Consider the following 26682-nt stretch of genomic DNA (forward strand, 5'->3'; position numbering starts at 1 on the left):
CTTGTATAAAATGTTTTTCCTTGATCAATGTAATGTATGCATGTAGTCGAAAATCAAATAGAATAGACTGGCTTATAAAATACAGTGAGTGTCTGTCAACTCACAACTCCCCACTCTACTCTCCAAGGGCAATCATGTTTATTTCTGCTTCCCCTGCTTTTGAGAGTTAGACATCATTCTGAATAACTTGTTTATGGGGCTAATTCTTGATGTACAAACTTTATATAGTTTCAGTCAACCTTCCTGCTATTATTGAATAAGATACTCTTTAATATCACTTCCCACACCCTCTTCCCCTTTTCTCAATTCTTAATAGTTATATCACTATTTTAGTGCTCCTAAAAGTTATCCTTGAAACTGCAAATGAAATACATAGCCTCTGATTTCATGTACCATAAATTTTTGAAAATATAGAATGGGTCCCAAATTTCTAAAATATGACTTTTAAGTGTGTCTGTCCTCCCCCCTCTCTCCCACCCCATCCTCTCACCTCCCAGTCTATTTTAAACATTTAATTGTAGCTCTTGCTTTGACTACAGGTTTGTTACAAAAGTTTACAACCACTAAATACCTTAGCATGATTGTAACTAGATAAATATTGCTCATTGTGAAGTCAGAGCATGCTAAACCTCATTGTCTGCAGTTCCTGTGACATCACCCCTCTCACCATCATTTAAATCACAGTGCTCCTAGAAACAAAGTCACTGGTTGTCATCAAAATCAAAGTCATTGGTAAAATTTCTCCTTTACTCCCCTCTACTAATAAATCAAAACCATGCCACATTTTGTGTGTTTTTTTGTTTTTGTTTTTGTATTTGGCCCATGAGTTGTATATTTTTCCGGGCATTTCTTAGTGCCTTTCTTTTTTTCTAGTTGAAATTTGTATCCCTTCATCATGTGTCAAATGTGTTGCAGGCTTTCATTCTCTTTTACTTGATACACATCCCAATCTCTTGAAGATATTTTACTTGGATCCCACTAACCCATGCTCTAATTTGAACTTCTGTCAGCCTATGACTCAACAAGTCTCTCATAATTTTATTTTATTGGTTGTATAATCTCAACAAGTTCCCTCCTTTCAGTGCTGGAGTATATCCTCAAGTAACTTCCTCAGACAGGGTAAGAAGAAACTTCTTGGGGCGCCTGGGTGGCTCATTCAGTTAAGTATCTGACTACTGATTTCAGCTCAGGTCATAATCTCACAGTCAGTCATGAGATAGAGCCCTGCATCTGGCTCTGCGCTGGGCGTGGAACCTGCTTAAGATTCTCTCTCTCCCTCTCCCCTGCCTCTCTCCCACCTCCCCCACCCATTCCCTTTCTCTCTAGGGAAGGAAGGAAGGAAGGAAGGAAGGAAGGAAGGAAGGAAGGAAGGAAGGAAGGAAGGAAGGAAAAGAGTAAACTTCTTGAGTTCTTGCATATTTGGAATGATTTTGTTTTGCTCAGAATGTGACTTGATGTGGGTTGGGGTTTTTTGTTTGGTTGGGTTTTGTTTGTTGTTGTTGTTGTTTTGTTTTGTTTTGTTTTTTAATTTATCCTGCTTATTGGCTACTGGTCTCTTTTATTGCAAAGATTCCTTGTTCTCATAGCTTTGAGGTTTTTGTCTGTTTGTTTTTTGCTCTTTTATTACTATAATACTTTCTTCCTCCACACTCTCTCTGCTTTCTCTCTCTCTGGATATCCTATTAGAGATTTCAACTTCTAAACTCCTCCTCTACATCTTTTATTACTCACCTAATATTTATTTCCTTGTCCTTTTGTTCTACATTCTGAAGTCTTCCAAATTTTCTATTAAGCTTGTTATTATGGTAATCACATTTTTAATTTCTAAGAGGATTGTGATTTCTCTGATCATTTCTTTGCATCTGTTCTTGTTTTTTTAGAGGACATCCCATTTTGATTCTGAGAATCCCAATCACATTTTTTCAAAAGATTTTTTGCTAATTGAAATGTTTATTGAAATCTTTAGTATGCACATGCAGTTGTAAGACATAATATACAGTGATCCCAAGTATACTTTACTCAGTTTCCCCTAAAAACATTTGTGAAACTACAGTATAATATCACAACCAGGATAATGACAATCCACTGATCTTATTCATATTTCCCCAGGTTTACTTAGACTCGTGTGTGTGTGTGTGTGTGTGTGTGTGTGTGTGTGTGTTTAGTTCTATACAATTCCACCACATGTATAGGTTTGTGCATCTGTTACCATAATCAACGTATTGACTAGATCTGTCACCACAAGGATCCCTCATGTTTTCTTTTGACCCTCCACTTCCTTTCCTGCCCCATCATCTACTTGACAACCACTAATCTGTTCTCACATTTGAACAATTTTATCATTTTAAAATGCTATATAAATTAAATCATATATTATGTAACTTTTCACTTATTTTTACTTGGCATGAATTACCTAGAAATTCATCCGAATGTTATTTTTATTGATCTTTTGTTTCTTTTTATTTTTAAGTAGTATACCATGATATGTATGTAACATAGTTTAGCCATTCACCAGCTGAAGGACTTCTGGGCTGTTTCCAATTTGAGGCTATTATAAATAAAGCTGATATGAATATTCACGTATAGGTTTTGTATGAACGTTATTTCTCTGGGATAAATATCCAAGAGTGCAACTGTTGGGTCCTATGATAGTTGCATATTTAGTTTCATGAAAAACTGCTGAACTCTTTTGCAAAGAGATGACTGTGCCATTGAACATTCTTATCAGTAATGTATGAGTGACCTGGTTTCTCCATATCTTCACCAGCATTCTGTGTTCTCACTTTTTTCTTATTTTAGCTACTTTAATAGTTGTATAGTCATATCTCATTATACTTTTAATTTGCATTTCCTTGATGCAAATATCTTCAGTGAAATGTCATATACATATATTTTGCCTATTTTCTAATTAGGTTCTTTATTTTTTTCCTGCTGGGTTTGGGTAGTATTTTATATATGGTAAATATCCATTCTTTATTGGGTACATGGTTTGCAAAAATTTTCTCCCAGTCTTTAGCTTGCCTTGTTAGCTTCTCTCTATGGATGTTTGCAGTACAAAAGTTTTATATATTGATGAGGTTCAATTTATGAACTTTTCCTTTTCCCTCTCATTTTTTTTTTTTCATGTTTTTCGTGTCAAGTCTATGAAATGTCTGCCTATACCTAGGTCCCAAAGACAGTTTTCCTATGATTTTATTTTCTAAAATTTTAAAGTATCTTTTACTTGTTTATTTATTTTTGAGAGAGAGAGAGCGAGCACATGAACATGAGCTGGGGAGGGACAGAGAGAGAGAGAGAGACAAAAAAAGAAAGAATCCTGAGCCCAACATGAGGCTCAGTCCCATGAACTATGACATCATGACCTAAGCTGAAATCAAGAGTCCAACACTTAACCAACTAAGGCACCCAGGTACCCTGTTTTTAAAATTTTTTATCAATTTACATTTTATATCTAAATCTATGATCCATTTTGAGTTAATTTTTGTACAAGATGTAAGGTTTCAGTCAAGGTTCGTTTTTTTTTTTTTCCTTTTTTGCCTATGGATGTCCAATTGCTCCAGCACCATTTTTGAAAAGTCTGTCCTTCCTCCAGTGAATTACTTTTGGATCTTCGCCAAAATCAATTGGGCATATTTGTGTGGATCTATTTCTGGGTGCTCTTTTCTGTTCCATTGATCTATGTGTCTATCCCTCTGTCAACACCTGCTGTCTTGATTACAGTGGCTATATAGTAAACATTAATACGTGAGTGACTCCTCCCATTTTATCCTTCGTCAAGGTTGTTAGCTATTCTAGGGCTTTTGCCTTTCCATGTAAATTTTAGAACAAGCTTGTCTATGTGTATAGAAACACTTGCTGGGATTTTGATAGAAATTTCATTAAGCTGATAAATCAATTCAGGGAGAATTGACATCTTTACTATGGTGAGTTTTCCAATTCATAAACACTGCATGTCCCTCCATTTATTTAGGTCTTCCTTGATTTCTTTCATTAGCATTTTATAATTTTCAGCATACAGATCCTATATATGTTTTGTTAACTGTAAACCTAAGTATTTCCATTTCTTTGGGTGATTTTAAAATGGTATTGTGCTTTTTATTTTGGTTTCCACATGCTCACTGTAGTATACAGAAATGGCATTTATTTATTTTTTTTGCATGTTGATCTTACACACTGTGACCTTGCTGAACTTATTAGTTCTAGATGTTCTTTTACAGATTCTTTGGAATTTTATACATAGAAGACAATATCATCTGTAAAAGAGACAATTTTATCTCCTCCTTTCCAATCTGTATGTCTTTTACTTCATCTTCATTATTTCAGTAGCTAGAATTTTCAGTAATGTAGAATAAGAGTGGTGAGAAAGGACATCCTTGCCTTGCTCTTGATCTTAGAAGGAACGCATTCCACCCCCCACCATGGTATTGTGTATTTTTTTGTAGATGCTCCTTATCAAGTTGAGGCAATTCCCCTAAATTCCTAACTTTCTGAATTTTTTATATCATTAACGTGTGTTGAATTTTGTCAAATTTTTTCTCTGCCACAATTAAGATGATCATATGCTTTTTCTTGTTTACTTTGTGGATATGGTGGATTAAACTGATTTTTTTTTTTTTGAAAGGGAGAGTGAGAGAGTGCAAATGAGGGAGCGGCAAAAGAAGAAAGAGGAAGAGAATCCCAAACAGGCTCCATGCTCAACATGGATTCAATTTGCAAATTATTAATTTGCTGAAGATTTTTTGCATTTAAGTTCAGAAGAGGTATCAGTGTATAGTTTCCCATTTTTTGTACTGTCTTTGTCTGGTGTTAGTATCAGGGTAAGGGAATCTATGCCATCTTGTCCAGACTGGAAGTCTTCAATTCACATTTTTTTTTTTAAGTTCTATTATGTTACTTTTAAATTTTCGTAATTATTTGTTTACTTTTGTCTTTCTTCTTCTGTACTTCAGGATTTCTTAAATATGTAGTGATTCTTACTTTTCTATTGATACAAGTATGGAGTAAGAGCTCCATGCAACTGGATGGGGCTTGTCTACTTCATTTTACAACGTATAGGCAGAGAGAAAGCCATCAGTACATGAAATACTATTAACTTTCTGAAGGACAAAGGTTATTTTAAAACTCAGAGAGAAAGAACAGAGCAGAGATGCTGCCCCCAGAGTATACACAAAGAAATCTGCTGATTAGAAGGAAAATGATATCAGCAAAACCTCTTAGAGGTGTGAGCCATAGCAAATGAGATGGAAAGGAGAAGTGAGAAGTAGCAATGAAAGCGCATGATTATTTCCAAGTTCTACATTTGGAATTGTCCACTTTTTCCACCTCTTCCCTGTCTTCTGTTTTGCTTTGTTTTATCTGCAGATAAGATCTTCTCGAAGTAAGGTAAAAGTATGGTAGGCAGAAGTTAGGGCAGCTACCTTAGTGGCTGGACTCAAGAAAAAATTGTCCTTCATTACAGCTTTATAGATATCCAGATATTAAATGGCTGTCTCCTAGCTTATACACTCATGTTTTCAGGTTACTATTTTGAATCAAAGTCTAGTACAATATGTTATTAAATTTCTCTTAGGAAGTATTGATCTATGCCTGAAGAGAATGATAGAGTTTTCATCCAGTTTTTCTCTTTATAGCAAGAGTAGGAAACATCCCCCTGATTTTAAAGCACTAACCAACTGGCAAACTCTCCTACTTCCTCATCTATGAATAACATGGTACTTAAAACTTTACCTTCGATCTCTGGTCTTAAGATCCCCCTTCCACTCTCTCCTTTGTGATCCTAGTTCCATAAGGCTGGGCAGTGCCTGGGATGGACAGCAGAAGCTATCCAAGACTCGACCAAAGGCAGAATGGGGCTTCAGGTATAGAATGTGATGAAATCTGAAAAAGGCCAGCACAAGGCCATCAAGCACCAAAAACTGTATCCATCAGGTAGGTTTACAGGGCAGGCAGAGCACAAAAATGTACTATCTTTTGTTGTTTTAATGAAAAGGCTTATTATAGCCAAGCAAGACCCTGGAATATTGTAAGGGCTTTAGGTGTAGATCAAAAAGCACTGCTCTTAGAGATTGGAAAGGGGCTCAGATGTCATCAGTATCATTGCTGACAGAAAGTCTGATTGAATTACTTCCAATGGCAGGGAAGTCACTATTGTAGGAGATTGCTCATACCATCAGAAAATATTTCTTCCATGAATAGTTCAACACATACAACTCCCTAAAACAAGGCGACTGTATTTTGGTTTGCCCATAGCAGTTCCAGTTTATACCTTTCATCCTGATATGACTATTAAGTGTGCTCCCTTTCACCCTCAAAAGTTTCTTGGTCATCTGCCTACAATTGCCATATTTTAGTTGTAGTTTTGTCCCTGAAACTATAAAAAGGTCTCAATATATGAAGATAATCAGTACCCAAAAAAGGAGACCACCTAAAGTTAATACATTTAAAAAAAAATTTTTTTTAACCTTTATTTATTTTTGAGACAGAGAGAGACAGAGCACAAACGGGGGAGGGTCAGAGAGAGAGGGAGACACAGAATCTGAAACAGGCTCCAGGCTCTGAGCCATCAGCACAGAGCCTGACGCGGGCTTGAACTCACGAACCGCGACATCATGACCTGAGCCGAAGTCGGACACTTAACCGACTGAGCCACCCAGGCACCCCAAGTTAATCCACTTTAAATGGGAACCAAAATCTCATGGGAAAAGTGAAAAAGAAAATGTTTGAATGAGCCAGTACTTTGAAAATGGAACTTAATAGTATAGAAAAGACACATGTTTATCTTGGGCCACTAATGGAATTTAGGTAAGAAATGCATCTATATACTAATTCCTAGGCTTGGTTTTTCTTTTTTCTTTTTTTTTTTTTTTTTTCAACGTTTATTTATTTTTGGGACAGAGAGAGACAGAGCATGAACGGGGGAGGGGCAGAGAGAGAGGGAGACACAGAATCGGAAACAGGCTCCAGGCCCCGAGCCATCAGCCCAGAGCCTGACGCGGGGCTCGAACTCCCGGACCGCGAGATCGTGACCTGGCTGAAGTCGGACGCTTAACCGACTGTGCCACCCAGGTGCCCCTAGGCTTGGTTTTTCTTAAGAGGCAAAAAAATTTAGATATGAAATATTGATAGAACATTTATTAATTGCATCTTACCTTTATATTACTACAAAGTAGATAATTTTTGCAAAGGTATTCAAAAGTTTCCACCATTTTCCCAGGGATTTCTCTTAATCCTTATTTTTTTTAAATATGAAATTTATTGTCACATTGGTTTCCATACAACACCCAGTGCTCATCCCAACAGGTGCCCTCCTTAATACCCATCACCCACCCACCTATCCCTCCCACCCCCCATAAACCATCAGTTTGTTCTCAGCTTTTAGGAGTCTCTTATGTTTTGGCTCGCTCCCTCTCTTAATCCTTATTATTACACTAATCTTATTTGAAGTATCAATCAAACCATCTTTGCACCTTCTTCAGGCTTCATTTGGACAGCCATACTTTTCAGTGGCTTCACATGGAATCTATTAGTTCTCCACCATCACTTTCATCAATTCTATGAAATCCTGAACGGTTTGCAAGATAATCTGCAATTTCCCCATGCAATACATTACTCTGATCTGCATTATATTGTGGACCACTGATCAACATCAGAGAATGGGGGAGAATGAAAGACCAAAAAAATTCGATGTGATAGGTATGGTTTTATGTCAGTATTGAGAAGTAAAGGTGTTTTATGTCTGAGCTTTTGAAAATATCAGAACTTAATTAAAATTCAGGTATGTGTTCTGTGTCTACTTTTAATAGCAATAATAATAAGTACCATTCTTGAACAATTACTGTATGTTAAGCTCTTCATTAGGCAGTATGGATACAGAACTGAATATATACTCTTTAACAGCAACCAAACAGCTTAAAAAGCAATTCAGATAAATTAAAAGACAACGATCTAGGTAAACAGGTAATCAGCAATCTCTTAGTGGGTGGGATATTTGATGAATGAGTAGAGTTTGGCCATTTAAAAATGTGAAGTGGGGGAAGGTGGCACCAGGCAGAGCAAGCCTGGGAACCTTTGTGAAGTTCAAAGATGGAAATACCAGGGCACTTTCTAAGAACTGTACTGACAATTTTTCAAAAATGGATGGAGCATGGCATACAGTACCAAGGAATAGGACTACAGAGGTTGTTATGACTAAGCATTAATTGGCCAATAAGTGCAACAGAATAAAAGAAGTTATTGTGGATGACTAAGAACTGAGAAGGAAAAGCCCATTCAATCAGTATTGCCCTAACCACCACCTCTAAACTATGATACTGAGGCACTTTCTTAAAGTTTTCTAACCCAGTGGTTTTTCCACAGTATATTATTGTGTTGCTTTCTCACTAGCAATAGATAATTATATTAGCCTAGTAAAAAAGAGCCAGTGTGGTTAGTAGATAGATAGATAGATATAGACAGACCAATAAAAAGGTAGGAAAACGGGATTTTTTTTGTACCCAAAATATTTTTAAGTACTCCAATTGTATTCCTTTATATGCTAACACTTGCAGAGTGCATCCATAGTCTTTGACTATTTCCAATTCTTATCTTCAACCAACTAAGATAGGCTCAAGACCACCTATCAAATGTAAAATTATTCTGGCAAGTTATTTTGGATTAAGTTTTCATATAGCAGAGTTATACTTAGCCAAGAAAACAAGATTTCTCAAATATGACCCTGAATATGACTGATTATAAAATATGATATGAAAGAAACCCTTTTAATTAATTTTGACTTGTAGTTTCTTTTGAGAAAACGCCTTTTTTTACTGTAAAATTATGTAAATCATGGGAAATAACCTACCTTGTGTAATTGAGTGTTGTAGGTTGAATTTCCTTGAAGCACACTCTGTGACAGGGATTTGAAGATGCACGATGAATTGAGTTAGTGCTGTTAAAAAAAAGTCTTGTAAGGGAGGAAGTGAATCAGGATAGAGGGGAGGTAATAACTGAGCAAGGATGTGGTCTCAATCCACAAGGGCTCTGGAGCATAAATTGTACCACAGTATTATTTCCTTAAGGCAGGAGCTTAGCTTTTGTATTCTCCTAGCACTCAGCCTTTGGCTATGGCCTTTCCTTGGGATGCAGGATGATACTTAAAAGCCCATCAAATAAAACCAATTACTACAAAGCAGAAGGTCATCTGTGAGCATTTACAGCCAATATTCACAGCATCCTGCTAAAGAGGATTGGGTGGGGTACCAAAACAACATCCAGAACAGTCCACTCCTTGTACTGCTAAACACACTTGTTTCTCACATTCCATTCACTCAATCCAGTATCCAGACATAGCCACTCCAGGATTCTATGGCCACAGTTTCTAGGGAGATTTACAAGAAAGGAATTTGTGGGTCAAACTATAGCACCCAGTGTTATATTTAAACCTGAAATCATGTTGATATTACTGTTTCCATCCTTTACCATCAATTCTAGACTTCTCTCACTCTTAGTTCGTAATTCTGCTACCCTACGTGTCTTGTCTGATGGGATGACCCAGATTCTCACCACTAAGTATCTCAAGGCCCTTTTAAGGTTATGGTTGCCAATTTACTGAACATAAGAACACTAAGACATGGGGGTGTCTAGATGGCTCAGTTGGTTAAGTTTCTGACTCTTGGTTTTGGCTCAGGTCATGATCTTGCAGTTCATGGGTTCAAACCCTGCATTGAACGAAATCTGCACTGAGAGTGCAAAGCCTACTTGGGATTCTCTCTCTCTCCTTCCCTCTCTGCCTGCCTGTTTCCCTCCTCTCTCAAAATAAATAAATACATACATACATACATACATAAACATTAAAAAAAAAAAAAAAACACCAAGACATGTCCTAGTGGATTACCTTAATACCAAACATATTCTTTCCTACGCCAGTATGTAGCAGCATTCCTACTATTTATGATATTCAGAGACAATTACCCCTTCTAGTATGGTAACTCTTTTCTGTGCCTACTGGTCTACTAGTACAGGAGCTCACAGTGATCAGGTAGCAAACTTAATTTTAAATTAAGTGAGACTCTGACTGTGTTTTTCTGGAGGAGTGCCTCCGTATCTGGGAACTAGGACCACTAGACTAACAATCCCAGATTGTGGGGATGGAAATCACAAATCCCCCCATAAAGTCTCTAAAAGTAATTAAGAACAGGACCTTTTCTACTTCTACCCTTTGCTTCCCAGATCCATGTATTCTACCTTCTTGGAACTCAGACACATATAATAGCCATCCACTTGTATCTCAACATTCTGAAAGCCAATGGTATTTAGATAGAGGGGAAACTGGGAAGGTATCTTAGACTGATCCCTCCAAAACAGAACTTGAGATAAGGGTCCAAATGTAAGGGACTTATTTAAGTGGTAATCACAGGAAGCTTCAAGAGGAGTTGGAAAATGAAACAGGAAAGACAAGAAAACCAATACACATGTATCAGTGAACAGGTTACTTCTGTGGGCAACTCTGACTCGATCCCAATGGAAGCCGATGGAGAGACTGTGAAATACACCTCAGAGTTTTCTACCTGAGGGGCTAGGAAGCTAATGCATTTATTTTTTAATTCTCATCCATAAGTGGTTGAGAGCTACTCCATTTTGCCATCTATGTGGATGAAAGAGAGAGAGCCCTCAGGTAGACAGTTGTAGAAGTTGTAGAACACACTGTGGGCAGAAGTGGGTAGTAAGACACCATAATGGGAATGGTGAATGCCAAGGGGATATGGTGGGGGCACTGACAGAATTTATTGGTAGGCATCCTAAACACATGAAATTAAGTTTCTAGCACCCAGTGCATCATGGGCTTGTAAGAGATATTTAGCCAGTTACCTAAGGGAAAATAAAGTTACATTTCTTATATATTGGATTTTGTGGATGAACATTTATATACCTTAAAGTTAAATCCATAGTTTACCTTGATATGGGAAAATCAATTCAGAATGTTGCTATTTATAACACCAGGGCCATGAAGAGAATGACTGGTCTGGAGTTGAGAATTTGCATTACAGCTTCTAGTGGGCTTCACTTTCTCCCTTGGTAAAAAGGCAAACACTTAATTCCAAGGAGTTTAGTTTCTGTAAAGAGCATTAACGTTCTGGGGTAAGAGGAACTATAAAAGACACCATAAAAGTTGACAGATCTCAATTTAGTGGTAAAGAAGTACAAATGGCACATATCAGAGCTGTGTTGGCCAAGACCCTATAATTACAAACATTTAATAAAATTAATTTAATGGCCAATAAGCCAAAATTTTATTTTATTTTATTTTATTTTAAATATTTCCTCCAGTCGCAAGGAGTTGAACTTTTAATTTTTTTTTTCAACGTTTATTTATTTTTGGGACAGAGAGAGACAGAGCATGAACAGGGGAGGGGCAGAGAGAGAGGGAGACACAGAATCGGAAGCAGGCTCCAGGCTCTGAGCCATCAGCCCAGAGCCCAACGCGGGGCTCGAACTCACGGACCGCGAGATCGTGACCTGGCTGAAGTCAGACGCTTAACCGACTGCGCCACCCAGGTGCCCCAAGCCAAAATTTTAAAAAGCATATGTGAGAATCAAATAAAATGGAATAAAAGAGTTCATTTTAGACTTTTAAGGAAATTATGGACTAATGATTTCTGCAGCAAGCTTATGACAAAACAACTCCAGACGTCATAAACACTGAACTAAGTCTGAAACTCTAAGGCCAACCAGATACATAATCTTCCATGTGTAAGGGAACAACAGTAAGGGAACAACAGTAACAGTAATTTTACTTATTTGAAAGGAATAAGCATAAAGAGCTCCAACAAAGATAGTAATATGGTATAGTAGAATGAATATAAGATGTTAGTCAGAAGATCTGGATTTTAATCTTATCTTCAGCATTACATGACTAGGAAAACTTGGACATTTCTAAACTTTGCTGAACCTACTTCCTAAAAGTAATAATACCTTTCTATTCAGATTACTGCAGGGTTATAGTAACTGAGATAATATGTATAAAAGTAGTGTGTAAATCACGTATGCTTAATACAATTAAGGCCTTAGTTGCAGAGCAGAGACAATTAGCCAGATCCAACAAATAAAAACCACCTACCATGCAATTACAAAGAAAAGATGGATGCTAGGTAGAAAAGGTAATTTTGTATAGACCATTGAAAATAGGAAATTTTGTCTGAATCACTGTAGTAGCAGGTAGGACTTCTAGTCCTTAAGTTTATCTGGTCCTTTCTCATACTGGACATGTGGGAGGATAACCTTTCCCTGCCCTTCTGGATCTGGAGCCATGTGTCTAGTTCTAGGCTAAGAGTCTGTTAGCAGAAGCGGTATCTGAGTCTACTGGGCTAAAGCTCTAATAGCCGATGCAAAGCCCTCGTGCATTTCCTCACCAACCACGGGGACTGAGGAGGTCACAGTTGAGTTGATGGAACCAAAAATCAAAGCCCAAATGAACAGAAGAACCTTGCCCTGGAGGGTCACCTGGACCCACAATAGACTTTGCATGAGCAGGAAATAACCTCTATGACACTCTGAGTTTGTTTTGTTTATTGATTTTTGTTACTGCAGCATAACTCAGCCTATCTTCACTAGTACAGTCACTGAGATAACTGCCTGGGGTTTCTATGTTGCTACATATGACACAACCACAGAGCTCTGCTGACATTAAACTTTAGACATCAGACTCTCATAAATGCTACTAATAAGGAAAACGGTTTTTGGTATTATTCACCAACTTTTCTTTAAGCTGCATCTTAACAATGCTAGAAAAATTGGCTGGTTTAGTAAAAGCAGAAAAAAACACATAAGTTACTTTCCTTCACTCACAAATAATGCTTTCACAGACATGTTTAGTCACTACTGAATTTTTCCACTATCCTAAATTTAGTTTATATTATTTACAAAATATGTACTATAATTCATCTGGCTAGTTGCACCATGGTTTCCAAGACAATAAGATGGAGATGATTTTGTGATATTTACTTATGATCCCACATTCTTCTAAAAGGATTTCAGACTAAATGACAATTTATTCTCCAACTTCCTTAACTGCTCTTATTCCATAGCAAACTGTATTGCTATGAACCAATCATGAAAGGAATGAAATTAAGTATAAGGATGGATATGTCCATTCATATTACAAAATATAGATTATAAAGCCATAGAATGAGCACCCACAAATATATCTCTGCCATTACCACAAAAATCTCCATGGCTCTGGGCAAATTATATATAGTCTATTGCCATTTCTATGTCTTTGAAATTGGGGATGTGTTTGCCATTCCAAACATACTGTAGCAGGAGAGACAGGTAGCCTTGGGGAAAGAGAATTTGTATAGAGAGTAAGAAAACATTCCAGGAGCACTCAGCTCATTAGAAAAGAGACAGACTTACAAAGTAAAATCAAAAAGAACATTTAAATTGCAGTAGTTCATCAAGTATATAGTTGGTTTTTAATTTCTCTTTTATTTTGAAAGAACTGACTGGAAAAGAATAACTGCCACTTAGAGTGGAGAGGAGTCATGGGATGGATTTCTGAAGAGGAAACTGTGTTTCCTACATGGCTTTGGATTAGTCTCTTAAACACAAATCAATGTCCCTAACCTTTGAGATATGTGGTATGGTGATTTGGAGCTTTGTTATTGATCCTCATTGTATTGTGGTTGTCAAAGTGCGGTTACCTGGACCAGCAACAGAAGCATCACTTGGGGGAATTTCTAGAAATGTGAACTTGGCCCTACCCCATCTATCAAATCAAAAATTTAGGTAGGGCAAGGCAATCTGTTATAACAAGTCCTGCCTGTGGTCTTTATGCATGCTGAAGTTTGAGAAACATTGGGCAAAAGGGTCTTTCCTTAGAAATCTGCAAAAAAATACTCCAATGCATTAAATATATTCTAGCATTCAGAAATCAGATATAAATTGAGCACCTATAAGATCCTTCCTAACAGAGAATCTATATTTTTTGATTCTCTTAGATTAAGATCTGACTCCCTAAATTTCAAAATGGAGCTAGTTTTTATGTTTAAGTAATAAACCCCTGAAAATATGCGATTTATATTGGAAGTGCTGACACAATCTTAATGATAGCATTGCAAATGGCGATGCTATAATTAAGCTTCGATCTCCTTTGGAAAAAAAGAGGGAGAGAGAACGTGAAGAAGGAGGTTACTGTTCAATGAACTGCTCTGTCATTTGCCGCAGTGATTCTTAATTGTGTCTCATTACGGCAAGATGATCATTACTCTACTTGTCTGTCTGATTTAGAGACCACTAAAAGTGTCTTGTAACACGCAGCCGTCTCCCGTGCAACAGTCCTTTGGCTCTCACCCTCATTACTCAGAATCTGTCCAATTATTTGTCATTAAAGTAATAAAAAGGACTGCAGCAGAAAATGTGGGAGGTAACTGTTGGAGGTCTGCCCAGGGAGGAAGAAAAAATGCAAACTGTTTTCAAGGCACTGGGAAGGTGACATCGTTAATTAAGTGTTAGGGAATATGCAAATCAGTCCCACTCTCAAGAGACTGTAATAAAACTGAGAAAACATTATTATCACTGCAAGTAAGAGAAGGCCGTGTTGCCCCATCTGGAAGACTATGTCATTTTCTAGTGGAGACTCCAGCAAGGAGGGGAGGGGGCTGGGGAAGAGATGAAGAAGGTGGAGTTGTTCAGGGCCATTGAGTGTGCTCAGGCTGTTAAGAGTTCAGAATTAAGGTGTCAACATGGAGGGCCAGTGGATTACAACTTTTAATGAGGGATGTTTGTCTAATCACAGGATTTGCACACCCAATTTCCTCTGCAAAATGACTTACAACTCATCAGCAGGCAGTGTTTTTGTAGGTTAAAGGAAGGGGAAAGGAAGTGAGGGGGAGGCTGACAGCTGGCATAGTAGGCATCTTGGGTGTTGTTCCAAAGGTGGTAATGAAGCAAAGCACTTAGAGGTACGTGGACACTTGCTTATTTATTAAAAATATACTGAGCACCAACAAAGGCCTCTGGGTTTGCTCAAGCTGAAACCTCTGTTTGGAGTGCCTTTTCTCTTGTCCTCCTGTATCTTGTTGCCTTGGCCAACTCATTTCTCATCTTTTGTTGTTTGTAGTAAGAGTCAATTACTCATGAAAACTATCCCTTATTCCCATCCCAGATAAGTATACCAAAGCAAAAATGAGAAAAACAACAACAACGGCAAAAACGTGTGCTTGCCATGTAAATGCAGCTTCAAGGCTGCTCTTGCTTCCTTATTCCATCCAGTTTCAGATATTTATATAAAACCTTCCTATATGGAAATATTGGAGCCATACCTGACTCTAGAGTTCCCCAGGTGGATTTTATTTAATCACAAGGAAATTAAAGTCTTCTCAATAACTTTTAGGAAAAGCCATCTTGCATACTGCATTAGTTAATGACTGCTTAATTAAGATGTTTAATTAATACTCTGTATGTCTGTATGTCAGCTGGGCTTACACAGGAACTTTGGCCACTTGGAGGTTGGGTTAGATGACCCTGCTACTGGGTAGGCTGGGCCTACTCACATATTTAGGTGTCTGTTGGCTCTAAGTTGGCTGAGAAGTGCCTTAATTTGGACAGTTGGGCTCTCCTTCACAGGGTCTCTAATTTTCCAATAGGCTAGCATATGTGAACCAAGTTGGCAATACACTTCTGGGAGAGAGTGGAAATATGCAAGAGGTTAAGGCATAGGCTTGGAATTTGTGTGCTTTCACTTTTGTCCCATTTTATTAACCAAAGATTAATTCTAGAATCAAGGGGTGGGAATTCACTCTATTACTTAATGGGAGGAGCTACAATGTGACAGGCTTAGAGACAGGCAATATTGAAGAATTAAGGTACTCAATTCCTATTTGCATGAGTGCACAGAGCTGAATGTCCTATGCTGTATGGATCGTGTGTGTGTGTGTGTGTGTGTGTGTGTGTGTGTGTGTGTGTGTGTAGGAGAGGTATCTTATTTATGCCAAAAACCACTTTCAAAAGATTGCAATAAAATGGAGAAAACTGGTTCCTTCCGACAACAGAATGAACTTCCTTGCTGTATTAATTTCCTGAGGCTGCTGAAGCAAATTACCATGAACACAGGGAAATTTAAAAAGGTAAATTTATTTTCCCACAATTCTGTAGGATTGAATCCTGAAATCTTCCTCTTCTCTTGTAAGTATATTTGCATTGAATTTCGGGCCCACATGGATAATCCAGGATGGTTTTCTCATCCAAAAATCTTTAACTTAATTATATCTGCAAAATAAGGTAATATTCACAGGTTCTGGGGATTAGGAATAGACATGTCTTTTCAGAGGTCACTATTCAGCCCACTGCAGTCTACCATCTACCCACACTCAAGTATGCACGTCATTTCCACATGCAAAATACATTCATCTCATCTCAAAATCCCCCAAAATCTCAACTTACTATAAGCATCAACTCAAATTTAATCTTTCATTGAATATCATCAACTCACAAGTCAAAAATCACATCAAAATCATCTAAATTATGTATGGGTGAGACCCTTAGTATGATCCATCCTGGAACAAAACTCCTCTCTATCTGTCTGTGAATCTGTAAAATTAGGTCACAAGTTACCTGTTTCCAAAATTCAATGGTGGGACAGACATAGTATATAACAGTTATAGACATTCCCCTTCCAACAAAGAGAAAATGTAAGGAATAAAGGAGTCACTAGTCCCAAGCAATTTTAAAATCCAAAGGGGAAAATCCCATTAGGTTTCAAGGACTAGGAATAATCCTCTCTGGCTCAAGACTAGACTCTGGGCCAGTGGCTCTGCTGGGTAGGCCTATGGCAGCTTGGCTGGCTTCTGCTCCTGCACAGCTCAGCAGGCCTCTCTGCCTCTCAACCTGTGGCTCCACTCTTCAAGCCAAGTCTTAAAGACTCACTCTTCAAGTCTTCTGTTTTTTGGTTTTGTTTTGTTTTGTTTGAAGAGTAGCACAGACTGAGCATTATAAACTAAGTAGCTCTATCAGCTTGTTTCTTTCCCATTGGCTTTTGGAGGTCCAACAGACCACTTTCACTTTGCCCTGTCTCTCTATTCCCTTCAGTTCAAACTAGCAGTGTCTCTGATGATACAGCATTCTCAAAAACCTTTTGGGTATTCTGTGTATGTCACAGGGATACACACCATTAGACAAGAGAGTTCCCCACATATTTTTCCTGGGAAACCTCATCTCTCCTTCTTCTGAGATTCTCTGAGATTCTTCTGAGAGGACTGGATCTATGAGTCACATACCCAATCGCCTCAGCAAAAGACTGTTCATACACACCCTTGACCTTCTCTCCAGGGTACATTTTCCTAACAATGAATCTCCCAAGTTTAGCACCTTTTGAAATCAGAATATACTCAGAGTTTCCCAAATAATTAACAGCTTGCTCCTTTTTGCTTAACAGTTTCTTCCTCAATTTATCTCTTTCCCCTTGCATTTTACTATAAGCAGCAAGAGGAAAACAAGCCACACCTTCAACACTTGGCTTGGAAAACTCCTCAGTGAAATATCCAAGTTCTTTGCTTAAAAGTCTATGTTCTACAGATTTAATGCAATCCCTATCAAAATACCAACAGCATTTTGCACAGAAGTAGAACAAACAATCCTAAAATTTGTATGGAACCACAAAAGACCCCAAATAGCCAAGGAAATCGTGAAAAAGAAAGACAAAACTGCAGATATCACAATTCCAGACTTCAATTTATATTACAAAGCAGTAGTAATTAAAACAGTATAGTACTGGCATAAAAACAGACACATAGATCAATGGAATAGAATAGAAAACTCAGAAACAAACCCACAATTATATGGTCAATGAATCTTCAACAAAGGAGGAATGAATATACAAAGGGGAAAAGTCTCTCCAACAAATGGTATTGGGAAAATTGGATATCTACATGCAAAAAAAAAAAAAAAAAAATGAAATTGGACCACTTTCTTACACCATACACAAAAATAAACTCAAAATGAAGTAAACACTTAAATGTGAGACCTGAAACCATAAAAATCCTTAATAAGAACACAGGCAGTAATTTCTTTAACATCAGCCATAGCAACAATTTTCTGGATGTATCTCCAGACAAGGGAAATAAAAGCAAAAATAAACTATTGGGACTACATCAAAATAAAAACTTTCTGCATAGTGAAGGCAACAATCAACAAAACTAAAAGGGAACCTACTGAATGGGAGAGGTTATTTACAAATAACATATCTGATCAAGGATTAGTATCCAAAATACATAAATGATACAGTTCAACACCCAAAAGACAATTAATCCAATTTAAAAAATGGGCAGAAGACATGAAGAGATGTTTCTCCAAAAAGAGATAGATAGTCAACAGACACACAAAAAGATGCTCAACATCACTCAACATCAGAGAAATACAAATCAAAACTGCAATGAGATAGCACCTCACACCTGTCAGAATGGCTAAAATAAAAAATACAAGAAACAACAAGTGTTGTCTAGAATGTAGAGAATTACATTATGGGAATGTAAACTGGTGCAGCCACTGTGAAAAACAGTATGGATGTTCTTCAAAACATTAAAAATCACAGTAATCACACTACTGGGTATTTACGTAAAAAATACAAATACCCTAATTCAAAGGGATACATGCATCCTTATGTCTACTGCAGCATTTCAACAATAACCAAACTATGGAAGCAGCCCAAGTGCACATGGTTTGGTTATTGCACATACACACACACACACACACACACACACACACACACACACACACATGAATATTATTCAGCCATAAAAAAAAGAATGAAATCTTGCCATTTGCAACAATGTGGTTAGTCCTAGAGAGGATAATGTTAAGTGAAATAAGTCACTCAGAGAAAGACAAATACCATATGATTTCATTCATATGCAGACTTTAAGAAACAAAACAAATGAGCAAAGAAAAAAAGAGAGAGAGAAACCAAGAAATAGACTCTTAACTACAGAGAACAAACTGATGGTTACCAGAGGGAAGGTAAGTTGGGGGATAGGGGAAATAGGTAACAGGAATTAAAGAATACACTTACCATGATGAAAAAAAAAGTCTATGTTCTATACAAGTACGGAATGCCATTTAGCCAGTTTTCTGTTACTATATAACAAGGATTGCCTTTCCTCCAATTTCCAATAATATCTTTCTTATTTTCTCTTAGCCATCAGAGTCTTTAACATCCAAATTTCTACCAATGGTCTACTCAGAGCAATTGATTTATTTTATCATGCATCTCAAAAATTTTCCAGCCTCTACCCATTGCCCAATTTCAAAGCCACTTCTGCATTTTAGCAGCACCCTACTCCTAGTACCAAAATCTGTATCTATTTCCTGCAGATGCTTAACAAATGATCACCAACTAAATGGCTTAAAACTACAGAAATGTATTCTCTGACAGTTCTGGAGACTAGAAATTCAAAGTCTAGCACAGTCATGCTTCCTCTGGAGATCTTGGGGAGAATCCATTTCTTGCCTCTTTCAGCCTCTGGTGGCTCCAAGCATTTCTTAACTTGTAGCCGCATCACTCCAATCTCCAAATCTCCAAATCCAGGTCAAATTACCTCCATATCCCATGCTCTTATATGGTACTGGTTTCCAGAAAATACTGTTAGTTTTTCCAGTAAGTTTCTTACGGATTTGCAAACTTCAAAGGAAGTAAGAAGTCCCATTCAGTTTTATCACTCCACATCTCATCTCTAGAGACAAAGTTCTGGGTTTTACCTCTCATCTGAATTTTAGTGAGTCTATGTGACTTATACTTTCCAAATTCAAAAGTACAAAAAATTCTTCAAAGAAGTATAAAGTGTCTCAAATGTAGCAGCCCATTTGAGTAGCCTTCATTCACACTACTCAAGCCCACTTTGAGGCCAGACTTTGCAGTGTGTAATATCCCAGAACAAACAAATCCAACTCTAAAAGCACTGGCAAGTTGATGCTTATTTTACAAATTTTTGATGGTGATGGAGAATTCACACCACACACCAGATGGCCATAACCTAGAAGAACAATCTTAGTAGACATCTTTGTTTTCCTAGAGTTCCCACCCCTTTATTATCCAGTTTAGGACTTCTTTCTCCCTCTTTCTCTATAGTCTGTTCAAATGCTCTGTTTGAGTACCCAACTCAGTAAATAATACTGCATTAAAAAGGAGAGTTGGCTACTAAACAGTCATTTTGATTTCTTCTCCCTCACGTAAGTTAGTGATAATGTCAAGGCATTCCAGAAGGGATTCACATTTTGGGGGTGCATGCTATAAATTTAGTTGCTTTCATGTAAGTAAAGAATTAAAGATTAAAATTCAATATTAATGTTACTATTCTCATTTTTACCTAGGGCAGAATTGAGTCTCAGAGAAGTTAATTGATTTGTCCATGTCTACTCAGTTAAGAAAGCTGAAGAACCAGGTTAGGGCTCCAATCCACATAGATTTTGCTTATTCCTGATTGAATGGCTTGGCACAAAGTCCTCTGTAGGTACTCAAAATATTAACTGACTAAATGTATACTCAATACATATGAATTTATACCTGCACTATGGTATTGCAATCAAGACCATCACTTCTGTAACTAGGTGAGTACTTAAGGACAATAAGAAAAACTCAAGTCACATGGGACAAACTATGTAAGTCACTGGTGTATGCAAACTCCTTTGAAAGAAACTGGACACCAGATTTTCAAGGGGAAAGAAATAAAACACGTCTTGCATTCCTAGAAAAAAGTAAAAAACATAGTCCTAATTCCCAAATCTTCTGAGGCAAAGCAATTATCTTTGGCCTTTCCCTATCACTAACAAGAGACAAGTTCTGTTTCCCTTCTCAGGACACCAAACTAAGAGTTTTAAAACTCTTACTAAGATAGTGTGCCAGAGAATGTTATGTGTTCCTTGATTCTGGTTTCCTTTTCCATGTGAGAGCACAGCAAGGTGATAGTGCCCAGTGCCCCTGGCCAACAGAATATGGGAAGCAGTGATATCTGCCACTTCCAGGTCTGACCCGTGGACATCTCCCATACAATCCTCCACATTCTTGCACCTTCTTGGGAAATTTTTTGCAAGAGCCATAAGATGGAGAGAACTTATGTCCCTGAACATGTTATTTTGGGTTCCTCTGAAAGCCAATGACTTAGGTATAAGTCATTTATTGGGACAGTGACCCCAGAAAGCAGGATGAGGAAGCAGAGATAGTGGATGAAGGAAGTTATTTAAAGGGTGAGTTATTCAGATCATTGATGTGAGCGAAAGAAGTGTATTTCCTGATATTTCCTGAGAGGCCTGCAAACTGCCCCCAGGATTACCTGCCCAGAGGTTGGTAGGTGGGAGCATCTGTGCATCAGCTGTCATCTGCCACCTTCCCATCAGCCAAGGGTACTTTCGAGAGTATTAATCCTCCTGCTGTTCTGAGCTGCACAAGTCTCGGGTTGAGTGAGCTCCTCCCACACCTTTCTGAAGACATGGAGTTCAAGGATCCCCAGGGAGAGAATGAAGTCAAAGAACATGGTACAATTCTGGAAGTGAAATGTTGCCAGCAAGAGCTGTTCATACCTGTCATAGTTGACAAAAAGAGGCAATGCCCAAAGGATTAGGTTGGGGGCTGCGGTGTGTCTTCTAAAAGACAGTGGAACAGAGCTCTCTCTCCCCCACCAACCCACCCACCTTGAACCATGACATAAGTAAAAAATAAGCTTTTATTGTGGCAAATCTCTGAACTTTGGGGCTTTTGTTTTGTTTTGTTTTGTTGAAGTGTCTAGGTTACCCTGATTAATACAGATGAGAGAGCAGACAGTCCAGAAACTATAAGGTTTTTGATTTTGTCTCAGCCATGATGGATGTTTAATCATCATTACTAGTTAAGTGATAGATATTCAGCTACATTAGAGACAAACCATGATAAAGTAAAAGTTATTTTCCTAAGCCTCATTAGAAATTGAAAGTGCATATAAATTTTAATTAGACTGAAATTTTCACTTTTTGAATAACTGAGATTTTTAAAGAATAATCATATTAACAATATTGAAAGGGTGACAAAGTAGTTCTATATAATAATATCATGGGAAGTATAAGCCAGTAAACTTTCTTAGTAATTAATTTGTATCAATAATACATATTAAGAATATTCTAAAAACTCCTGTTTATATTCTTAGACTCTAAAGCTATCTAATTAATCTACTTATTTGGGTCTTGTCTTACCCAGGAAAGTATTCAAAATTACTACTTTGAGCCTTCCAGAAGGCATTTCCTGAGGAAATAGTCATATATTCAGACAAAAGATTTAAGGCACAAGGAAATAATGCCTCATTATTTATAATAGCATATAATTGGAAGTGAACTGAATGTCCAACAATTGGAGATTCATTAAATTATGGCATATCCATATAATGGACTATTTTGTGTTTATCATAATTCATGCCTTCAAAAATATTTAATGTCCTCAGGAAGTGTTCATGCATAATGTTAAGTGAAAAAAGATACAAATTTGATATGCAATACACTATGTAACACAAAATATACATACATAAATTAACAACTGGAGAAAAATATATTGAAACGTTAACACTATATCAACATTTTAACAATATGCCTGCTAGCAACAGGATTATGGCTAATTTTAATTTTATTGCTTTGCTTTATTTCCTAAATTTGCTATTATGAGTATATATTTCCTTTATTATTATAAAGTTATTAAAATGTTTTATATTGCATTTTCCAAATGTATTTTATATATGATGATGGGTCTGCTTTGGGTGCAATCCAGGTATACTGGAAGAGTTGTCCTCAGACACATGGGGCCTTTTGCTAGCTAACTTTACAACTGGTGGACAAGGTTGTGTAGGGCACATTATATATAGCATTTAATTAGGGCAAAAGTGCTTAAATAGGAATGTTATCACATCGCTCTATGGCTAAAAATTCCTTAGCTCCCTGACCCCTGTCTTCAGAATAAAGCTCCAACCCCTTAGTATGGGACAGAGGCCTTTTCTAATCCAGACCTTGCTTGCCTCAACGGCTGACCTTTTTTCCTGCTCACAAGTACCTGCTCTCCAGCCACAGTGATTTCCTGGAGGTTTGGGTGTACGTAGTACTACATGTGGTCTCAGTGCCTTCTTATGGCTGTTTGTCATGTTTGGAAGGGAATAAGAGTGGGCGAGCAGCAAGTGTGATAGAGGGAAGGAAGAAAAGCCAGGGTATGGTGCCTTATTGTAGTTACTGCTATGAGCCAAGGGCCTCAATTCACTCGTACATCCTAAAAAGCCTGCAGAAGGCCTCCCAGATTTCTCTACCCAGAGGACAACAGTGAAGAGCATTTATCCATCAATTCCCATATTATGTTGGTTAAGAATTGCCCCTGGGGCACTATCTCCCTTATGTGTCTAAAGTACATACACACTAGGGCTGCCTCTTCCCCCTGAATCCCTTTGACTTATTTCTGTTTACCATTCAAGATTCATTTCCTAGTTCCTTTAGAAAAACTCCCCTGGGGGCGCCTGGGTGGCTCAGTCGGTTAAGCGGCCGACTTCAGCTCAGGTCATGATCTCGCGGTCCGTGGGTTCGAGCCCCACGTTGGGCTTTGTGCTGACAGCTCAGAGCCTGGAGCCTGTTTCAGATTCTGTGTCTCCCTCTCTCTGACCCTCCCTCGTTCATGCTCTGTCTCTCTCTGTCTCAAAAATAAATAAATGTTAAAAATAAAATAAAATAAAATAAAAAAAGAAAAACTCCCCTGATCACTCTCCACACCAAACTCCTAGAGCTACCTTAGGTACCCCTACTCCAAACACCCTTAGCATAAGGCTCTCCTGTAACAAAAATAGCATTGATCGATCACACACACACACATCCTGTCATCATGCCCCCTATAACCAAGCCTTCTCTCCCACTACTGGTGACAAAGGGCAGGGAGCAGGTTTTTTCTTCCATTTCTGTATTTCCACCTGTATTCTGTACCCACACAGGATCCGGAAATAGAAGGCACTTAATATACAAATGCCAGTTGAATGGATGCAGTGAATAGTGATATTCTTTTAACAAAGCATAAGCATATGGCAACATCCCTTACACTGTCTTCAGACGGCCAACTGAGTCATGGTTTTTCCTCTTGTGCCTGATCTGTACAACCTCTACTCCTATGCCTCATCTCACTAAAGTTTCTGATAAGCTACAGAAAGCAGAGCATCATCTCTCATTTGTGTGCTAAGAAGACATACCAAACTCAAAGAGAACTTAAACAGTATAGCACATCATGGCAATAAACTGTTCTAGTTCTGCGCCCCCGTTAGCTTTACAGTTGTTCACATGTCCTTCTTTCCCTCAGACTAAATTTGTTTTCTCAGTCAGACTTGGTCAAACATCATCATTAATCACCCCTTTAGATACCCAAATCCTCAATTCTGACTTTTAGAGAACACTTTCTTCTTTTTTAACCTGCTGGCTTTCCCTAAAAATCCCCAAACAGGCTGATTCACTTTATCTTCCTCAATATGCTTTACACATTGCATTTTACTTTATTCATTACAAATGCCAAGGGGTACTTTCCACATCACATTAATTTTTTATTTGTACACTGGCACAAAAAATATACATAATGATACTAGTTTTTACCAACAGTTATTCAGTCATATTCTTGGCAAAATTTAAGTATTGCTGTCAAGATTCTTAATAGGGTCGTCCTGTTTCCCTACTCCACCACACGGCACTCAATCTCTCTGATAAATACATGCTGGAAAAAATAGTAAAATAATATAAATTTGAAGGACAAGTGATTAGCTTTCCTGAGATATCCACAGGTGTCAATCCAACTCTAGGCTCTGACTGTACCATATTTTTAGTTGTGTTTTTGGCTAACTCATGCTTTTTCTGTATAGACAGAGGCTTGCCTAGCACAACTGGCCCTAATCACAGATAGCTTATAGGTAGTCCCCTGTGACTTATAGCGGGGCAATTGGAAGCATCAAATGGCCTCAAGGGTTCTTTGGCAAATTGGACCAGAATTGGAACCACTGAATACTTGTGATTTTCTTAACACATTAAACATTCTTGTCTCATAAACAAACAAATACAAGAGACATTCTGTAGTCTAGGCCAGAGACCAGCAAAGTTTTTCTGTTAAAGAACCAAATAGTAAATATTTTAGGTTTTGTGGGCCATATGGTCTGTCTCAACTCTGTTGTGCAAAAGCTGCCACAGACACTATGTAAACAAGTGGGAGGAGCTGTGCTCCAATAAAGCTTTATCTATAAAAGCAGATGAGGGGCCACATTTGGCCCAGAGGTTGTGGTTTACATATCCCTGGTCTAGATAAGGAAGTATTATTCTCAAAAATCTAAACAGTTCAAAGAAAGACTACTCCTTTAAATAATTAAACTATAATTTATCAGGACAATAGTGTGACTAATTCTTTTATCAAAGCCAAAATATGAAATTGACTCCTTTCTCTAAGATAGTTTGGTCACCAAAATGCAGCACTGAGGCAGCTTAACTCTTGTGGAGTCCTCCTGATTGAGCTCCAGGTTTTGTTGGGTTTTCAGTAATAATCAGTAACTCAGAAAATGTATGCTATGTAAGGAAATCTAATTATGTTCAATAATCAGAATCTGTATGTTTTGATTAAAAGTAACAGGAAAAAGCTAATTTGATTTCCTGATGTGATCCACAAAGACAAACTTCCTGTGTCAGAGACTCCCTGGTAATCCTGCTGGAAACTCCAATTTGACATCTGTTTAAAGGAGAAGAAGACTATCCTCTTGGAAAAACACAACTGGCAGGTTGTGTATCTGCCCACATCCATTTTCTCTTGTCCAGGTAATTTCTTGATGAAACTGGATTTGTACTGACTGGAAGTTTACAGGTTATAGTTTTCGGGGGAATCAAGATAGAGGTTACCATGCAACCTTATAAGGAAAAAAACCTATTCCCTGTTCAGGGTTTAGTTTCACCTGAAGAAAAGAAAATTGAACTACGACTCAGAGGAACTGGAGTACAGGTAAAAGTTATTACCAAGGGACTGCAGACCAGTGAAGACTTAGTTACCCAGAAGTAAACCCCAACCATCGATACATCCCCTCATTGAGCTGCTCCTCTATGCCAGATACTTCTACTTGTAGAAATTCATTGGCAACAGTCCTGCTTATGATCATTACCAGACAGTGGGAAGGAAGAACTGACCTTGTAGATCAACTCACACTCATAACCAGCTTTCAAGGGTAGCTTACTTTACACAGAAATAATGCATTTAACTCTACTAGCATAATTAGGTATTTGTATTCTAAGCTAGGGGGTTTTAACCTGTTTGTGCTGTGAACCTCTTTGGCAGTCTATTGATGGCCATGGATCTCTTACAAGAATAAGGCTATTAAATTCATAAAGTAAAATACATAAATAAAGTACACGTGAGTGCAAAGGAAACCAAATTGTCAAAGTTTTTTAACGTTTCTTTTTCTGCTGTCTCTACTTCTTTTTCTCTATTTCTTCAACTCTTTGTCATCCCTCCTCTTGGCTCTCTGAGTAAGCAGAGGCTGGGGAACCAAAAAATAAACTTTTAAAGCTAAGAGCCTCCATGTTTCTGTGATTCCAAGCAGCTCTGAAGTAAACCTACCAGTAACAAAGGAATACTAATGATCCAGCCAGCTAAGAAAACAGTAAACTTCTTTTAACCAACCCAGCTCTAGGTAAACCATAGATTCACCTCAT

The sequence above is a fragment of the Leopardus geoffroyi genome, chromosome D4 (assembly GCF_018350155.1).
Source record: "Leopardus geoffroyi isolate Oge1 chromosome D4, O.geoffroyi_Oge1_pat1.0, whole genome shotgun sequence".
NCBI lineage: Eukaryota > Metazoa > Chordata > Mammalia > Carnivora > Felidae > Leopardus > Leopardus geoffroyi.